This window comes from Zosterops lateralis (genome assembly GCF_965231275.1).
Source record: "Zosterops lateralis genome assembly, chromosome: 2".
Lineage (NCBI taxonomy): Eukaryota > Metazoa > Chordata > Aves > Passeriformes > Zosteropidae > Zosterops > Zosterops lateralis.
Genome location: NC_139763.1, coordinates 94,367,746 through 94,386,593, shown reverse-complemented (window position 1 = coordinate 94,386,593; position 18,848 = coordinate 94,367,746). Strand labels below are relative to the sequence as shown.

Sequence of the window (18,848 nt, the reverse complement as noted above, 5' to 3'; positions counted from 1 at the left end):
TGTAAAGCACATGCAATTTCTAAAAAATCCACTGAGAATATAAGAATAAATATTACTTTAAACATTTGTTGCAATATTTTAATACAACTTATACCTTCTCTATAAGTACTTTAAGATATTCTCAAGAGTTCATATGTACTGTTTACAATTATCAGCATATGGGATTTGAAGATACTACATGCTTTAAGTTTAAACTTCTAACTGTTGATTGAAATACAAATATTTTCAAGGGCCCCAGTAAGCAATGGACTGGGTCCTGTATGTTTTTTCCTAAGACAGTCCTCCAGCTGAGGTAGCACTGGATTCTTTGAAACCCACAATAATCAGCAAACTAAAAGAAAAAGAGGTTAACACTGTGTCCCGCCTCCCCAGTACATATTTCAGCACCTACATGATACAGATGCCACAGAAGACTCACTCTTTGAAGTGCAGGAAAATATATTGTGGTGAAAGACTGAGTGTCATTCAAAGCATCCTTTGAAACTTCTTTAAAAACTGAGCTTTGTATCTGGAGAGGTTTTAATGATTAGTTTATTTTTCTGTACTTTAGAGCACAGAATATAAAAATCATTACATGTTTAAAATTCAACAAACTTCACAGGCTTTAGATATTCAAATACCTCTACTTTTGAAAGTTTATCCTGCTTAAATGTGTATTTCTAGGGCGTGATCTAGAAGCGGCTGGACATAATATCATAGGTCCAATTCCAAGTCATCAATCAGTTTATTACATTTTTAAGGCAGGTATTTCAGTGCAAAAGAGAAATGTTTCCTCAACTTTGTATTACAAGACTGGATCACAGAGTTTCTCGAATAACCTACATTATGGATGGGACCAAGCATGGAAACTGCCAGGCCCCAAAAGATTATATTCTCTGAACATTGTTAACAAATCCAAAACAAGGTACCAGAACTGGGGATGGCTCACAAGTTTAGAGACAGCACTCATTATAAACGAAATGCTACAGTAGTTGTATTACTGAGGGAAAAAAAAGTTGGAGAGATTCTACAGCCATTTCATCTTTAATAAGTATTTCATTCACTAACTTTGTAATACAGAGAAGACAATTTCTATCCTTCAAGTTATTCAATCATATTTATAGCAGATAAAATTTACAGGTATTACATTAGGTACAGTCACCTTATCTCCAAGTAAAAAAATGACATAGTTGAATACAAAGGCAGAACACTGGATTTTTTTATTCTTATCAAGATTGACATAATACTTGAATGCAAACAGAACAGCTAGATAAGAATTACAAAAGACATGAAATTCCTCCCATTTTTAGATGTGATTAAGAAAGCCACATCAGAAATACAGGCAAAAGGGAAAAAACATGGTCATCCAAATTAAAATTATGTTGAAAAATATATATGGCCCAGAATGTGTGTAGACCTCTGAAGAGAAACTGCCAGCTAGAAGAACAGGAGTGATGTGGGATGCTCTCAGATATTTAAGAGCACAGCGTGTGGAACACAGTGCAAGAGCACAAATGTGCCCGCAGAGGCTGTGCTAGAGCTTCAAATATCTCCAGCTCAAGTGACTAATGTGAATGTGCAAAGAGACAACCACTTCAAGCAGAACTTTTTACTGATTAAGTCACTACCATAAATCTCAATATGTTCCCTGCCATATTGGCAGCCTGTCCCCTTTTTCCTTTTAACTGTGGGCCAGATCCTCAGCTGGTATAAGTTGGCATCGCATTTTGTTGCCTTCAGTGGAGCTAAGCCAATTGATGCCATCTGAGCATCTGATATTATATTTCTGTAGCAGTTAAAAAATGATACAGAGGCATTAATTACTACATAGTCATGTCTCATAACCTCATGGCAGGGGTGGAAAGACTTCTCATTTATAGTCACCAGTCAACATACAGAGTGGAAGGGTCAATTGGTCATTCCATGCTCAGTTTGATGGCTGTAAAGCTACTAGTCATTCCAAACACAGGAAAAACCACTTTTCATTTTCCTATGTGATTTAAATACTTAAATTTTGTTAACTCACAAGCATGTAGTAGCTACTGTATGTCCTTAAAACACCATAATCCACTGCATCAAAAATGTAATGGATCTGACATGCAGAAGAACAGGCAACTAGAGCAGACAAAAATTCATTTAACTGTGAAACCCAAGTCCCACGGCCAATAGTAGATGCTAAAGGAAAGAGGGGTAAGAACACTTTCATCTGTAAGCATTCTGCTACAGCCTAACAGCACATCAGAGATGCAGACACAGAAAGTCTCCAGTTTTGATAAGAGAGAAAATGGTCAGGGTGTTTTTTTTTTTTTTTTTCAGAAAAGGGAGAAACGAAGCACAAGACTAACTATGGACAACTGCATCTAGTTTGGACTATCTCTTACAGTGACCTGACATTCATAGTTTACACCTTTTGTGTAAAAGGCCCATATGTTCCATTTTACTGCAGAAGGAAATAATCTTAACAGAAATTTGCAACACCCAAATAAAAGCCTTCTTCTCCAATGAAATAACAGTTCCTATTTTCTAGTCAAGACAAAAAAAAAAGTGTAAGCTGGGACTCCAAAGAACCAGGGTGGGCTCAGACACTTGGGTATCCAGTAGAAGCAATGATCACTTGCATCAACATTTTGGATGCAGCAAAATGTTCATTAACTCATATAGGTTATTGAAGGTTATTGTCTGTATATTTGAGGGAGAGGTAAATAGGGAGTTAGTAGTGGCACTGAATCTATCTTGGCCTGCCTTCATCTGCATTCTTTGCCCTTCCCAGGATTTCCTCTCATATATAATTATCTCCTCAGCTCCCAAATTATTTTGCTTTAAGCTCTTCACAGCCCCTGGACACTCAACATTGAGATCTTACTGAACATTAAACAAGCAGATTTCCATCTTTGTCTTTAAATGGGTACTAACCTATCCGACAAAAAACTTATTCTCTACCTTCTTATTAGTATTTGCCTATTAAAGCAGCATGCACATTCCTAACAGGCTTCCAAATGGGGGACTGGAAGTAAACAGATCCATTCTACATTCTACAGATAAATGTATAATCAATGCCCTTAGGTTGGCTGAAACCTATGTCCCAAAATACAGAGGGTTTTCTATGGATATAATGTAATTGCCCAACAAGCAAAAGCCAAAACATGAGAAGATAAACCCATGACTGACTTCAAGAGGTGTTTTACTTGTGTAAGGACAATGAAATTCAGGGCTTTAGCCACAAAAGAGCAAAGCTACTGAAAAACAGAAAGAGAGAAGGAGACATTAGAGAACACAATTTAGGGGGGAAGTATAAGAATAAACAGGAAAATAAGAATAAATAGGAAATAGGAGAAGCGAGGAACTGCAGGTTTCAAAACATGGTATTTAACATGCCAAAAGAAGTAACTGAGTCTACTGATATCTACAAGGAAAGCACAGAGATGCTGATGAAGCCCCCTCAGAGCCACACACTTTTGCTGTTAGGTTCTGATATGAGGACAACGATATAAACCCTACTACTGTCATTCTAGAGAGCATTCCACTGGGAACAACTCCTGATGGAGAAACCATGGACTTTCTCTCAGACTTGAGTGCAGCTGAATAAAGATTTGAAACCTATTATGTCCCTAGTAGAAAATGGAAGAGTATTTAAAACAGACACATTCTGCCTAACTCAAATAAATTTCTACAAGTTGATTAAGAATATGACTTATATTCATCTGAAAAGTATCATCCATCTTTTAAAGCTTGGCCTCCTATTTCTAGATTGTGCTTGGCAGAAATATGTCCATACTCAGTCATTTTGTCTTAAGTCAGTCATGGGATCCTGCTGTCCTGATATTGATGAGAATGAAAATTATAATCTTCAAATACTTCATTCAACTATTATTTAAGAACTATTATTACTTAAATGAGACACTCCCTTCATAAAAGAATGCTTATAAAAATATATGCCTTAATTAAAAAAAATTAAAAAAGGCATTTTCTGTGTCTAAATTTTATAACAATCTGCAAGTGTGTTCAGCCATCCTTACCACAGGGGAAGAAAGTAAGTAGGAATTTCTGCCTGACAGAAGTCCTGCAAGTGACAAAGCTCCTAATTTTGACTTCAGTGTAAATTTTGCCTCACTATGAATTCACAGGATTTGGCCTATGCTTTGCAGAGGTAACTGGGCTTCAAGTTTGTTATTACTTAGATAATTCTTTTGCTAGAAGCTTAAGAGCCCTTAGAAGAACTGGAGGGAATGAGTTTGACAAGAGATCAAAGAGATCAGTTATTATTGTGCCCACTGGAGTCCAGTGGACACCAGCTGGCTGGGCAGAAAATGGGAATTAACACAGTTTAGTTTTAGAATACTAACATACAAAGTAGAATAATTTATTTCCTCCCAAAAAAACATGGCTGGACTTTATATTCTGGTTTCTTATGTAATGGAGTTTTCCTAATATTCACTGTTTATCAAAAACACTTGTTTGCAATGTTTCCTTATAAGGCTGATATGCCCAATTTCAATTTCTAATCAGAAAAACCATACAGATGTTACTGATAGGCCAAATGCTGGAATGCTTGCCCAGGATTTAGGCTGTCCACTGTTACAGACAATGTGATTAGGACTCCCCACGACATTCAGCTGGTAAGTCTGGAGAAGTCTGGCCAGGCATCTTGATCATAAACAGAAACTTACAGGCTATGCAGCCTCATAACATCCATGTCTCAAGTCTATTTCTCTGTTTTCTATACATTGACCCTTTTTTCTTCCCTTTGAAAAGGAAGGGAACCAGGAAAAAAGAATCAAGCAAGAAAAGAATCAAGCCCATAACAGAGTTGTTCTAAATCTTTCTGAAGAAGCAGACATAACAAATAGCTCCTCAAATTGAATCCTTAGTGAGAGCCCCTTGCTGCAGTTGTGTAGTCCTGAACAAGAGAAGTCATGCAAATATATATATATTTTATGCTGGAACTAACTAGCCTTTAAATTTGTATTTACTCCAGTAAATTGTTCTTACTTTAACCTGTGATTTCGCTAGCTAGCAATAATTTTGGACTGTTGCTCAGAAGACATCTCTTTGCTTTGCTAATCACCTGTTATGATGTGTATGTCACCGCAGAATTTAGCCATGTAAATTTTGAAAGCAATTTGCAGCTCTGAAACAATTTTGAAATATTTCTTCAAATTCTATGCTGTCAAAACTCAATGAAACTGCAAAAAGCAAATGAAGATAACATCTATAAACACTACATCTAGCTACACAAAAAGCTGCAAACAGTAAGGGTTACCAGAGCAGGAAACCACTGTAAATTACTAAGCATTGTTTCTTGATGCATAATACCCATACCTGGGAACTACACATTCCTACCTATACATCATATGAATATCACAGGGGTAAATAGCTCTAGAAAAAAAGAGAAACCAAAAAGATAAATTAAACAAATTAGCAAACAAACAAGATATTTGCTGCTTAGAAACTATCTGCAGATGTTTACCTAACAACTTCACTTTTCCCTCCCTTCTTTCAGCAAAATGTGGTACTGTGAGCATTACAAAGACTGAATTCCTTTTCTTAAAAAGTTAAAGGCTAATACACAGCAGAAGCCAATAATAATTTTGTGTTAAAATATACACATAATAAGAACACCACTGTGATGGTAGATTTCCACCTTGCGCATTAAATACTAGTGTACTCAAGCTTCTCTTGTGCTGTGGCTTGGGCTATGCTCTGCTCAGGAAACTCAGGATAAATCTGTCCTCGGATTATTCTGGTACGAGCCAGCCCAGCAAAAGGGACTTTTATTCTGATATAGCTCAACCAAAAAAGTACTCAGGACAGATACACAAGCAAAACAGAAAATACTTCCTAAAAAACAATCACATCATCATTATGTATTCTAATATAAAATTACAGGATATAATAATATAAATTACAGGATTAAGCAGCAACAGCACTGACACAATAACACATAGTATGGCCTCATCCTGCAAGCCTCTCATCTGAATAATCCTAAGTGTGTGCAGTCCCTTGAAGCAACTATGAAATTTGGGAGGAAACAGATCAAAAAGCTGAAGCACAGACCAGCAGCGTGACTCACCTAAAATTCTACAGAAAACAAATAGAAAGTCATAAATTAAACTGATTCTGACTTTTAATCTTGTCTGTGGGACTCAAGATCTCTCCCATGAGAATAAGTATAGCAAAGCAAAAGCAACCCCTCCCTTGACATTTTTGTTATATTTCTATAGTAGTCTCAATATACCACATCAATTGCATTTGAAAATGCAGCTATTAAACCATAAGTAGACCATCTTTGGAGCCTTTGTTTGTCAATTGCATCAAACAACAATTCTTCTGCAGACAAGAAATCAGACTGTATTTTTACAATAATTGCAAGTCATTTCTAGGAGAAAGAGGTAGCAACAATACCCAAGGAAAAAAAAAAAAAAAAGTAACACACTTCTGTGCTTTCCCATCAAACCCGATAGTGGTAGGGGTTTAAATCAGTCAGAGGCAGCTACGCATGAGAGATTGCACTCTGCAGGCTCTATCAGTCAGAAGTCAAGGATACACGTCCATGATTTATCATACTTTTCATGGTAATTAGCTAGAGTGCCATTTTGCTTCCAGTAGCATCACTCAACTTTCTTTTTTTAATTTGGTCTTTTTTTTCCTGCAAATGAATTTACATATTTCTCAGTCTCTCATCCCCTACTATGTTTTATTTATGAATATGGGCCTTGCTGATGGTAACTTTAATGTGAAGAAAGTAGTAATTAGTGTACCTATCTGCTAAGTTAATCCCTTTCTCACAATGTCTGCAGAGAAGTTTAAGGTAAGTAACAGTTTGCAGTCAATATTAGGTTTAATTATGCTTAATGAGGGGAACTATCTCTGTTTACTAACTGCACCTAGGTGTGCAGCTTCTGTATGAGTTTTTCTCCCAACCCCATTCCACACTGTTAATAGTGCCACTGTGCAGGGTACTTGTGGTGCTTTAATTCATAAAACTTCTCCAGGAGAGCCAAGAAAGTGAGGCACCTGTTACAATACACGTTCAGAGGGAGCAGAAGGGCCTTGAAACAATGACAGCTTTGTGTAAGGAAAAAGTTCTTCTCATATTTAGTGGATGCAGTGCACTGGAGATAAGAAGCTGAAAGGCCCAAAAAGCCCGCAGACATTCCTCAAGGCCCTCCTATTGAAAAGTAAAACAAAATAAAATAAAACAAAACAAAATCAAGTAAAACAAAAGAAAATAAAATATTAGTTCCTGGTTTCAGGGATCATCCACCTGAATATTTCCTGTAGGAGTTACTGTGATCTTTTATCTCCTTGATAAGAGGAATTAAGAATTAATACCCTGAAGTTATACAAACAAATGATGACTTCTAGTTTTATTTCACGAGCAGATATCTTCCACAACTGAAGAGATTATAGAGGCAACTGAAGATGACACCAACGTTGTCTTAGAACTCCATATCAGCAAGAGGTCAAAAGCAAAACCTCAGGCTGAAACCCAGTTCTACTTCAACAGTTCTGGTTTTAGCATCTGTGCAAGGTTGTTATTTCAGTCGTTCTTCCTAATGTGAAGCTCTAAATTTGAGTTTTTACTTCAGTACATTTTGCCATAACATTTTCCTTTGTGATTTCATGTATTATCCCCTTAAGAAATTCATGCAGTGGGAATTTTTTAATACATATTTATAACTACCTATGAAAAATATACCTTCCAAATCTTTGATTCCCTAGGATGCATAGATTTAGGGGGTTTTGTGTGTGTACACAAGGGACTAACTTTGCAGAAGTGCTGAAAAACAAAGCTGTTTGATTTCCAATAAGAAATGGAACACTGGGAGAAATTGTTCTGTAAATGGAGAGGTTACTTCATTTGATTTTTTCAAAGCACTAAGAAGACAGTTCTGCATTTCATTCATATCAGAGAAATGTGACATTTCCTCAGACATAGCTTAGGGGTTTTTTTTTTTTTTTTTTTTTTTTTTTTTTTTTTTTTTTTTTTTGTTTTGTTTTGTTTTGTTTTGTTTTGTTTTTTGTTTTTTCTTTTTCTTTTTCTTTTTTTTTTGTTTTGCCCTAGTGAGCACTCTGCATGAGTCCACACATTCCCTCCTTACTCTTGCCATTGGCAAGACTTCAAGAAAAAATATTTCTGGTTAGAAAATCGATCAAAAAAGCAGGAAAAACTTCTGCTAAATCATGCTTTTTGTTTTTTAAAAAAACACCCATTTAACAATTGCTTGACTGTCGAAAAGAAGTAAGATTTTAATTAAAGGCTAAACTCTGTAATTCTGCAAGCTATATCCAGATCAACTGTACATAGCTCTGACTGTATAGGTTTGAAAATTTAAGCTCAAGGCTTATATGTATTTTTCCTACAACATGCCAAATTAACCCTAACACCCATATTACCAGATGTTAAGGAAAAGGTTTCTAAAGGAGAAGTGTGAATTTTAAACAGTTTTTCCCTCTCAACACAATGTTCCAAAAAATGTGATCTGAAAATGTAAATACAAGTTTAACTACTATGTAAAACTGTTAATAGCTACACAAGAAGAAAGAAAAGATACTTGTTTTCAAAGTGAAAAAATACCTGTTTTCAATATCATCTTCCTTTTGCTGTTTAAGACATCAATATTCAGATAAACATGGATTTCATTATAAGATGGAAATTATTTACGGGCACATTTATTCTTTAAAAAATAGACGAGGATTTGCATCCAAGAAGAGAGAAGAACAGGTCATGTCACTTCTTGAATACGAAGTCCAGCATCTTAAAACACTACAGAATGACTCTGAGGATCTGAAAAACTTAAAATAACTCATAATTTCAAGGCTAGATCATGGAAACTCTAACGGGAGAATGAAAACAGCACTTAATACAACACCACGAGAGGGCATATTCAAGTTACTTCTCACCTGCTGCTGCCTCTCAGTAGTGACATAAACAAAGCTTGGGTAACTGAACAATAATCTATTTTACTAAAGCACAGTACTATGGTTAGAGATGACAGGATCACCTGCAGGCCATGGATGTTCAGTGTACATACACAAGCAACTCTCCACAAAAATCCACAGGCAGCTCTCCAAACTATAGGAAGCAGATCTCCCTGAGAGATAGATGGATGTGGGCATTTTACAAAAATCTGTGCAGCTCTCCTCCCCAGACAACTGCTTGGAGAAAACGTTCCACACTTTTTTGAAGAGCCTGAGAGGATGCTGGGCTTGCTTATTTGGATCAGCCTGGGTAATAACTAGGTTTTTCACATTGCAATGTTGCCTCCACACATCTCTCTGCTCAGAGTCACCAATTATAATGAAGAATAGTGGGAGGATGAAGATTTTTAAAACTAATTGCAAAATAACCAAAGAAAAGCTGTTTCTTAAACATAAAGAGTTTGGTTAGGTAAAAATATTTTTCCCCAAGATCTAGAGAGGTTCAGTTATTCCTAAATGAATGAATCTCTGCTGCAGTATAATGCCTTGGCAAAGAGAAAGATGCTTTCTTTTGATGACCTCTGAAATAATGATATGAGTCTCCAATCTCAGTGGAGGAGATAACCTGAGAGTGATTCAGTCTGGTGGCCTCTGGAATCTCAAGGAAGCTTAAAGTTTATATGGAATTAGTGCATCTCACGTTTATAGCCCAGCCAGGCAGGTGGAATTGGAACATTGTGTTTTAGCCACATACCAATCAAACTGTTAAAACGTAACTTAGAAGAGAACACTTAGAGATACTGAGATCCTGGGGCAGTCCCATCTCATAAAAAAATCCCAAAACATTTATATGTGCCTATAAACATAATTGTAAAGATATTTTAATTCAGAGGAAGGAAAAAGTTTCAGATCAAAGTTCTGCAGCAAATGACCACAATTCAGATTTATAAAAACTTACGCAATTAAAATGCTCTATAAGTGACTAAGGAGCAACATTTCTTGCTTCTTTTTTTTTTTTTTTCTTTTCTCAATATTGATTTCTCGCCAGAAAAAAATCAAGTTTTCAGCTGCTTTTCTCTCAGAAGAGCCTCTGCCTACTTTCATGAAATCTCTCTGCCATCCTAAAGATACGCCTTTGGAAAGCATAGAGACTTGTATAATCCCCCAAGTCCTATTAATATCAGTAAGAATGATACAAGTTTGATTCCAAAGAGCCAAAGGGAATGACTAAAATGGCCTCAAAGCTGTTTGTCAGAGTCAAAATGGTCCACCTCATCTTCTTGGCACTAAAACTTGCTGCTGCTACAGAAGTGGTCCAGCTCCCACTGCTGCTGACTTCTTGCTGTCTCTCATTTTGTTGTCTGCTATTTCACTTGTGGTGCAGGAGGAATAGGGGTTGGACTTTTTAATGACCCACACTGCTGAGAGAACCGAGTTATGCAGGAAAGCTACTCTGCTCATCAAATTACTGTATAACTTAAGGCTGGCTTTGAATGGAAGGCTTACTAAATGAACAACAAAAGCACATGGAAGGTGTTTAGCAGCAGCATCCCACAGTGTCCCCACACAAATGTCTGATTCAGGTCTAACAGGAAAACAGATGTCCATCTGCCCAAAGAGAGGACAGGGAGAGAAACAAGGAGAGACTAACACAGAAAGGGAGAGAGAAAGAAATAGAGAAAGAGACAAGAAAAGAAATAAAAGGAAGGAAAGAAGGAGAGAGGGAGGGAAGGAGAGAAGAAAGAAATTATTTCACCATACTACTCAGTGAAAGATGTATCTCCTGAACTTTGCAGGACACAATAACATTTGAAGTTAAAATCTTGAACCACCAGATGGAGGATTTAGCCTTCTTTTTTACAAATAATTCCTTGTCAAGCCATGTTCTACTTTTACAGAAAAATTGGGAAGCTGAGTTTCTTTTGGGTTTTAAAGACAATGGAATAGAAATCGGCCAGGAGAAGAAGAAAAAAAAGTCACTGTCCTGAGCTATCCACTGAATAAAATTAACTTTCCCAAAACAAACACCAGAGATATTAAAGATCAGTACTTTAATCTGTCTGGACACCTGGATGTGACATCTGGACAGCAAAATTGCTATTTATTCTTTCTGATGAACATAAACTGAGTCACTGGCACAGAACAAAGAATTTAAAGTCAAAGTGGCAAAAGGGGTGTCACGTGTGCCATGACATCAAGATGATCTGCAGTTCAGATGAAGAAGAAAATGAGAATGACTGAAAGTTTCTTCTTGGCTTTGACCCTGGCACATATCTGATAAAAACCAATGGTGGTTAAATATCTTGTTCTGAACCTCAAAAAGCTTCCCTGACATATACCTCTTGCCACCACTTTTTCACTCTCAGTGAAGAGGGATGTTATCTTTTTCATAGAGGAGGTATCAGGTCATGGTATCAGGTCATGGTCCCTGGCAAATCAACATGAATCACAGGGCCATGATTCAAATATGCTCTAAGAGAGAGAATTTTAACATACTGAAACTCCATGCTTCAAGCACTTAACAAGGAAACCAGTGTGTTGCTTTAAGAGGCCAATCCTTTCACGTTCATTGTCAAAAACAGTAAAGGAGGCAGAGTAAAACATCACCACTGACTTACACCTTTTATATAGAAAACCCAGGCACAGTGGCCTGGCATTGTTAGTTTTGCTAGAATATCTGCTGGATAACACAAGAGATATGTATGCAGGTAAACATAAACACACATTGACACACAATACTAAACTTTGGGTTGGCAGCCAGGCTCTGGTAACCCATGTCCCCTGGGCACAAATCAACTATGAAGGAACAGGAAAAAGTCAGTGTAATAGTTAACTAGCCCAGTGGGCTATTATTCATCCCAAGCAGAGAAACAGCAGTGCAGGCTGCAATGCTGGTCCCCTCTCCCTCTGGAATGCTGCTGGATGCCTGGAATTAAGTTCAGCAGTGAAAAAAAACCCAGCAAATGTAGTGTCAACAAAACAAAGAAGCTGAATTTCGCCTCCTGGAGCTGCAAGGAAGGAGGACTTCTGTATGAAAGCAGAGATTTTCTGTGAAGCTTGATGTTGAAAGAACATGACAGATTCCAGGATCAACATCTATCAAATATGAATGCATAGGTTTTGGTAGGATTAAAAATGTTATTAGTATCAGATCTAGGCAATTGTTCCCTATACAGCAGCATGTGATCAATTCTTGTGGCAGCTGGCCAAGTGTCAATGTTGGTAGCTGCAACCATGGCACCAGAACTGCAACAGAGGGTTAAAGTGCATCCATTCAGGTGAAAGGATAAACCAGGAGAATTCCTACAGCCTATCAGGGAAATTCACTCAAATATGTCCAAATCTTTCAAAGTCTTTTACAGCAGTGCATTAAAAGGGAACAAACCACAACACCCACTGTATTTCTTCCAGTGCTACCTCAGTAAGCATTTTGCAGGGAGGCAATATGCTACTGCCTGGACTTCAGCTTGAAAAAACAAATTTCATCTCCTTTTTTCCTAGTTTTCAATGATTTAACTTTATCAGCCTTGGCAGAAATGACAACCAAAAATTCAGGTTTATTTTTAATTTATCAACAAAAGCATTGGCTTCTTATTTAAGAAGACCTTGAAATAAATGTAATGCATTTACTTTAATTATTTTGAAGTGTTTCTTTGAATGGGTAGGAGTTAAGTATCCACAACACCAAAGTAGGTCCTAGAATTAGTTGTTGTAAACAAAATGTTCTGCTGCAAATCCACACAAGCAGTAATCCTTGAGTATTTTGGCTTTTTCACAAAGAGTACCCAGATCCATGGGAATGTATTACAGGACGTGCAAATTATGAACAGGTTATATCTTCTAATCCTTCTAATCAAAACTTCACCCTTTGTTGGATATTTTCAGTCCAGATAGCTTTCTGGTTAATTATGTACACACACTAAAAACAACAACAAGAAGAAAACAAGCCAAGAAAGTCCCAGGAAAACTTCAGATGGAAGTGTTTGGACATAGTTATGTGCACACATCCACAGAGAGAAGAGGAGGAATCTAGGGAAAATACACAGGATATGCACTTTACAGTCAGTGCGCACTGACTTGAACAAGGATTCAAAAAATAAACACATCTAACATTTAAATCCCAGGCTGCACATTCAGTGACACCCTTTCTCTCATGACTGTATGTACACTCAAAATCAAAACCCCAGCAGCTAAACATCTACAGCTTTGAGGAATTTCAGTTCTCAATCTCATGGCAAAGCTCCCAGCCAAATGTTCCACTGTATTCACAGGCTCCTACTACCACATTTTGATAAATGCAAGAAAACTACAACCAACAACAGAAGAAGCAGTTGAAATGAAGAGTTTGTGCTACCCAAACCTTCACAGATATAAAGACATGATGTAGGCATCTGGAGAAACAGAAGGTATCTCCTCTGATACGTCTCATTCCGTAGGTCTCCCCATTTTCTAACTGCATTCCTGTGCTTTGCACAAACTTCCAAATAGCTTTATAGCTCCTCTGCACTGTTGCCCATAGTTACACCCAGTATTTACAGGTAAGCTTGCAGCCTTGCTCCTCCATGGAGGTAAACAAGAGAGGAAGGAAAATGGTATGAAGGAAAGTAGGAAATAATTCTACACTTACTTGTCTGTAGTTGGCAGCTGTATCTTAGGAATTGTTGCTTTAAAATACAAGTTGTTATTGAGGTTTGGTTTAAAAATCTCTGCCAGTTTTGACATCTAGGTGAAGGTATTGATGCTGGCTCCAGGATAATTTGCATATCTTATCACTAAATAAAATGTCTGAGGTGTGCACCAATCTGATGAAATTATAAACAAGAGTCCACACAAGTACACATGCCTCCCTGTTTGATTTCTGTCCTGTTCAGTCCTCTATAATAAATCATATGATCATCTCATTCTAGCTGGAGGTTTAACTGTGCATGTAAAAAGGAAAATGATAACAGCTTACTCTTACCCATACTTTACAGCTGAGAACCTGACAAAAATGTGATTTTGGGGAACAAGCAGTAAGCTTATTTTGCTACCATCCACCTCCACTTTCATTGCTACAAAATTAGTGGAAAATCCCATGTATTTATGTATTTTTAAAAATAATTCCCCACCCTGAAAGTAAATAAATAAATTAAACTGCACTTCTTTTACTACAAAGACAAATATACGTGCCTAACTTTATGTCCTGCAATTAATCTCGTGTATTTCAACAGTATTACTCATAATGCTGTAAGCGAAATACACGTGTAAATCCTCGCAGAATCATGGCCTGAATTGCCAACAGTTATATGGCACAATTAAATGCCTAGGTCTAAATGTCTCTACAGAAAGATCAGGAAAAAAAAAAAAAACCCTTTAGGCATAAGTAACAAAATCTACTCCAGGGAGTGACTACAGGAGAAACAGCGTTGAGGGTGTCGCCGTCCCCTGGGAATTTCACCTGTCACCAAATCCTTTCATAAATTCATCTTCTTCCTCTACCAGCTACCACCTTCACTTACCACTCTGTTCTCTACCATCAAATATGACTCTCCCTTCCCACACTTCCTCTGCTGCTATGAAAAGAAGGAGACAAGAGATGCCTCTTACTCATTCTTTTGCCCTGTGAAGCACGATGAGAGAACAGTCTGGCCCTTACATCACCCAGCACGGTGATACAGAGCTCCTGTGCTAGTTAACAGGCCTGGGGGGGGCACAGGTTTGTTCCTTAGCCTGTTGCTGAACTGTTCACATGCAAGTGTCTTGCTGAAAATTGCCTGGTAAATGCTGTGGACAACCCTTAACCTATCACTGGAGTTCATTACAAGAAGCTGCTGATCAAGATGTGTATAAACTGGGATACCCAAATTGCCCAGCCTTGCCTCCTGAGGAGTAGCCTACCTCTGGCTTTCTTCTGCAAATACTCATGAGTGGCGTATGAGAAGTTACTCATGATCAGGTTTCTTACTAAAATCCACGCGAGAAACTTCTGCTTGTAAATTAACTCAGTCGGAAATATTAACTAAAATGCCTGGAAAACAAAGTCAATCCCTTAGAAGTTCAAATGACTATTTGTCACAAACATTTCACCTCTACTAATGAACTGCAAAAATGAATGATAGAAATGCAAAACTGTATTATGTTTAGCAGTTAACATTTTAATAAGAAGGAGATTAGCAATTTTTAATACCTTCAGTGCTTTGTTATATTCAATAGCACAATAACTGAATATTTTAATTGCTAATTATTTAGACCTCATTCAGTTCTCACTCAGGCAAAACTCCCATTGAGGGACTCTTGCCTGAGAAAAGAGCTACAGGATTTGTTTTACTGTTATTTGAAAAAACTTTATATATCATAAAAACTATCAAGTAATAGTGAGACAAAAATCATTAAATCCTTAGCAATATTAAATCCTACTGAAATTCCCATTGACTCTCAACACCAATGTTTTCATATTAAGTAAAACAGATAATTGCAGTTTACCAGTTGTAACTTACCTGTATAATTTATGCTCAGATATACTGGTGGCTCTTAAAGAGTCTAATAATGTTTTGATTCCTCTTACCGTATCCTGCTTTTCTCCTGTGGGAAATCTCAGTTCAAATGTGATAAGGAAACAGCATTTCCAAACAATTATGATACCAACACTTTCAGAAACACAAACATTAGTATTTGGTTTTACCTTTTGACTTCGGCCTCCAAAAGGGTTAAGAGCAGCTCTCAACACTTCTTTCTTATGCTGCTGTAAAGAAAAGAAATGAGTATGTTTAGGGATTTGCACACAAAAAAACCCTTGAGTTTCCATAACAGTCAAATAGCTGGTGCTCAGTGGGGGAAGTGGGTGGACTGCTGTATATATATAAATACAGCTATCTGAAGGAAGACAAAACAAAATCCTACACATTCACATGTAGTGCACAGGTGACAAACTAAATGTACTAGTATTTCAAATGTCATGCTATGCACATGCTTCAGAGAGGAAAGTTATACAGCTGGACACAAAGTAATTAGGGCGTGATTTCTAAGACTCCATGCTTCAAAAAAGTAAATCTCTTTTTTTTTCCAATTAAGTGTAGTTTAATTCATTTTAGGCATAAAAAACAAATGCATGTCACAACCAAAGTTTTGGCACTTATGTTTGTCATTCAAATGCATTTTGGAAAAAGTTAGAGGTAGGGTCTCTAACAGGTAGAGTCTGAAGAGTTTCTTTTTTTAATGAAGAAAACATATAACATTTTCATATTTTCAACTATATATAAATGGCTTTAATGACTAAAATGTTCAGAAAACCTCTTCATGGGCTGCATTGAAGAAACAAAGAACCAAAAGCAGGCCTAGTACTATATACTGTCAACTCCCAAAATATTCATAAGTGGCTGTCACAGAGCTGAGGAAAACGTCAGCATTTTGAAGACTGAAGGTAGGAGCTGGGCACCCTCCTTCTCCAATTCAGAATATAGTTTAGGGACCAGATTGTCATAGTTTCCAATTCCTGTTATAATAGATTCACTTAGATTACAGTGCCCAAATCCACTCCAGTCAGGCTTCCTGCTTCCTTGCAGGAAGATCCCTTTGCTCCTCTCAAGTGCTGACTTTCCACCTAAGAACCTGTGGCCAAAGCCAATGCCAGCTTGAGTACAGCAGTTACTAAGACTACTGGTAATCTTTAACAATATATATTTAAAAAATCTAAATATATAATTTTAGACCAATTACTAAAATAATTTAAAAATTAATAAATTGTTTGTATATTATAAAAATAATCTATATATTTTGCTAATGGGGATTCTTCATAGCTAGCCATGAAGACATTTTAACTACTGGGATTACAAGTAAGAACAGATTATCTATCAGAACGAACTCATCTTTGGAGAACCTTTACTTATTTAGAAAGAAAGCACACAAAGTGTTGCTTTCTCAAATAAAGAAGATATAACACCATTAGGCTTTCAGGCTCATTGCTTCCAAGCCTGACCAGTTCCTGGCTACTACAGCGATGCTTCTGTTTCCTTCTCTGAGACATGCTCATAGCTTCTTTTCAGATCTTGTCATCCTCCTTTTGTTTTCTGGGTGCTTTCTACCTGGGGTCATTACAATCGAATGATGCCTTCGGCAGCATGTGCAGAAATTTCCCCATGACAATCCCCCAGCCAGTGTGGGTCAGCCCTGAGTGTACTCAGCAGATTCTGCTGGATGGCAGCTTTTTTTAGGGAAGAAGGTTTATTTTGCCAGATTTAAGGCTGTGCAACAAATGCTTCAACTTTCCAAAGGTCTGCAGTTGGCTGAATAGAGAGAGACTCACTGGACAGTGGCTGTTAGCACTTTGCAGCATTACGCAAGGATGGTCTGGAACAGTCTGTCAGATCTGCACAGACAATGAATAAAGCAAAGCAGAAGGCCCAGATATTGAGTAATGAGGATGGGCTTTTGACCTTTAAATGCTGCTGGACGGATTGCATGAGGATATGTTTAATTCAAGTGATACTATGAGGTACAAAATTGTGCTGTTTGCCTAATGCCAACCTCATCTCCCAGCTGCACCACCCTGTGCCTGCTGGCACACTGTGCTGCAGCAAGAGATGGCTCTGCTGAGTGAGCCCAGTGAGAGAAGGTGGCACTGGGGAGCACGGGACAGCTGAAAAGAGCATGGGAAAATCTGGTCACAAGGTACGAGAGAAAATTTTCTATTTTAAAACCCATTGATCAGTCAGACCTCCTGCAGAGTTTAGACTCCTCAAGCTCTGCAAAGGATTAAATCCAAGTCAAAACTCTCTGTTTCTTTTCTCTGGCCTACTGGCATTTGGAAATTTGTGTAACTGCTCATGATGACAAGCTACCCTCTTGTCAGCTGAAATTTTTGCAGAAGCTGCTGTACAAGAGTCTGTAGAACTGTTACAGTTACTTTATTTTCACAATCATTAGTTGATCCTTTCTAAACATTTGAATGCCTGAATTTAATTAGAGGCAACATTTCTAGCACAGGTTCTATAACTGTTTTTATACATGATTTAAATTAATCAAGCCTTATACTTGAGATAGTAATTTTTTTGGACCAAGACATCTGTTTCCAGGCCATACGCTTTGTTTTCAATTCCAACCTCCATGTTTACACCTTGTGGTTTAACTTAGATCAACAGCTTATTGGTGATTCAAATTATATCATATCAAGTAATACCCTCAAAATCTGATACATCTGTATGACATCAGTGGAGTGAAAAGCTCTGCATGCAATTCAGGAAACCACTTTGGTTTTTTCACTTTTACATGAAAGTTAACTCCACGTACTAAGCAGAGGTGAATACCTCACAGCAGAGGCTCACCAGAGGCTTACTGGGCTCAAAGCTTTAAGTCTGTCAGTCCTCACAGAGGCTCGAGGTAGGCCATGGGGATTTCCTAGAAAAATGTGCTTTTCAGGATGAAGTAAATTAAGTACATTTATTAACTCTGCTTTTTAAATGTCTAACCAGAATGAGATCTACCACATAACTAAGAAATATAGAAATGGATAACTTAAACTGTCCTAAATTAAAAATGCCTCTTCCACTATGCCAATTGCTTGTACAGTAACATCCTGTACTGCTCAAAATGCAAACACGAGGAACTATATACACTTTTTCATTTCTTTATGTTGATGTCTTATAGGCTGCATAGCCTTCTGACATTTGCTAATAATGAAAAAAAAACACTGTTCAGTGACCTATCATCAGATAAAGTGAAACCAAGAAAATTACATTCCATTCAAGAAAATGTAAATAATGTGTCAATTTATTTACATTTTCTCTCAAGGTTATAGTGGGGGGATTTTTGAACAAAATTCAAAGAGTAGGATAAATTATATTAGCATCACTTAGGTTCAATTCCTCCCAAACATAGTCATCAAGCATACAAACTATAGTCCAGCAGCAAGTGAATGAAAGGAATCACTGTTTACTAATGCTAAGAATATGGGAGCCAAAAAAGAATCTCAG

The 18,848-nt window shown here is 37.3% G+C and overlaps 1 protein-coding gene across 16 annotated transcripts in view; it reads right to left on the bottom strand.

The window, feature by feature from the left end:
- ZBTB20 (zinc finger and BTB domain containing 20) overlaps positions 1-18,848 on the bottom strand; it is a 471,839-nt gene that overhangs the window by 368,765 nt on the left and 84,226 nt on the right. For 11 of the 16 annotated variants that reach the window (XR_014592711.1, XR_014592712.1, XM_083884711.1 and 8 more), the window contains one exon: positions 15,563-15,622. The gene's annotated coding sequence lies outside the window, so the exon portion shown is untranslated. The remainder of the gene's footprint in view (positions 1-15,562; positions 15,623-18,848) is intronic. The other 5 variants (XM_083884721.1, XM_083884722.1, XM_083884709.1 and 2 more) reach the window with 1 other exon arrangement.